Genomic DNA, 2,244 nt, shown 5'->3' with positions numbered 1-2,244 from the left:
TTTTTATATTTTGCAAAGCTGCAACAAATAGTCTTATACATAATTCATCATATTTTTGTATATAAATATATACTTTATTAGTTCTTTAGGATACATACTGTGCTTTGAAATAATTATGTGAAGAGTGTGAATTCTTTCAAAGTTCTTGCTCCTTGAGGATAATTATTTTGTATAACCATGACCAAATATGGTCTATTGTACCAAATGAATTTCAGTACTTATTTATTCAACAAACATTTAGTAGACAAATATGTGTCCTACATTCAACTATTTGCTTTTCTATCATTTCAAACTAAATAATAAAAATTGGTATTTTTACATTTAATTTTTTATGTTTAATTTAATATTTATCACTGATGACTTTTTTCAAATTTATTGCTTTTGCTCTTCTGTGAATACCTTACTTATATTGTGTTCTGTTGCCATTTATTAATCTATGCATTTAACAGATATTTATTATGCAGCTACTATATAGGTAGGCATTCTACTAAGCATGGGATACAGGGTCAATAAGACAAATCAAGGTTGTGGTTTCATAGAGCTTACATCCCATGCAGATTGCAAAAATAAACAAGTAGACAAGTAAATATTTAAAATGAGAGTCAGTTTTGGACATTTAATTTTGAGATAACTATTAGACATCCAAGTGGAAATTTCAATGACATAATTTACAGATTTATAACTCAATGGAGAAATCAAGACTAAAGATGTTGATTTTTCTTTTGGAATATTAGTGTTAGTAAATTGTAAGTACTTTGCTTATTTGGGGAATGTGGAATTTCAAAAACTTATTTAATGCCACCAACTCTATTACAAATATCATCTATGTCTCTTAATAGAATACTCTCTTAAGCTACTGATAGTGGCTTAAGTATGAGATGTGTCTAAAGCTGCTGACTCTAGTGAGAGTTCTCCCAGTGGAGAAAGCTGAAGCAAAACTTGTATTCTCTGCTTGTGAGTAGGAGGGGAACAAATATAGAGTTTTAGAAAACCAAATTTTTACAATGTTACCCATGATAGAGATCATTGGAAAAGTTTCATCAGCCTTCATGAGTGTTTTTTTGGTATACTTGCTACTCTCCTTGACCTCAATTCATGATCATAAATTTTTCATACCTTTGAGGGAAAGAGGGCTATACTTTGAAACTGGACATGGCTGGTAACAATAGGCTTCTTCCAGTTGTTTGATAAATGAGTGAAAAAATTTACTGTTTAGCCTTTCCTCCCTTATAGAATTATTTTCAATAAAGTATCCTAGCATTTAAATTTGAACCTCAAGGATTTACAGAGCCATAAGTGGATACCTCATGGGAACCAACAGAAGAAGGGAAGAAAAAGCAATCCCAAGAACAGACAAAATGAAATACAGAGAAAATTGAGAGAAATATAAAGTATTAAAAGGGGATTCAATCGCAATATATAAAAAGAATTGTTTCAAAAATACTTCTATTGAAGAAATCAGTAGATGAATTGAATAATGGTATTGCCATTACTGAGACTTGAGTTTGTGGACTGACAATCAAATAAGTGAAACATTTTTATACACAATAAAATTAAAGATGTTGCACTTAGGAGAAAAAGTTAATGTCCTAGAGGACAAATGCAGAAGATGCGAATAAAACATTTTTCATAAGGAGCAAGTACATAAGAAATAATTAAAGAAGTTAAAAATGATATTTCTATGAACTAAAGACTTGAATTTGCAGAATAAAAATTGTCCCCAAATTTTAGATGAAAAAGAAACACATGTAGATACATAACATAATGATTCCTAAACCTCTGTATGAAAAAAATATTTTGCAAATTTTTTTCAAATTTTTCCTTAAAAAAATGCAAAGAATGAAACTGACATTATTTTCATCGATGACACCAAAAGTTAAAGACATTGGCATAACAAGTACAGACAACTACTCAGAGAAAAAAGACCAAGAATTCGAGACTCAGCCATGGGAACATTTTTCTGTTATGAAAATAAGTGGGGGTGGGGTGAGGGAGAAATGCATGTATTGATTCATAGTATGTATGCCATTTAGGGCAAATTGCATGAGTCTTAGAGAATGTTAAAATGAGTTCCTTACACCAAAAATAAACAGATCTCTTACATTTGAGAAGATAAAGAGGATAGGTAGCAGTGGTTAGCAGTATAAAGAACTTAATCTAAATAAATGACTAGGGGGGTTGTTTAATTTGAGTGCTAAATTAGGATATTTGAAATAAATGTTCTACTGTTCCTTACAAAAGTCA

The sequence above is a fragment of the Pteropus vampyrus genome, unplaced genomic scaffold (genome assembly GCF_000151845.1).
Source record: "Pteropus vampyrus isolate Shadow unplaced genomic scaffold, Pvam_2.0 Scaffold4, whole genome shotgun sequence".
NCBI classification, from domain to species: domain Eukaryota; kingdom Metazoa; phylum Chordata; class Mammalia; order Chiroptera; family Pteropodidae; genus Pteropus; species Pteropus vampyrus.
This window is presented reverse-complemented; position numbering follows the sequence as displayed.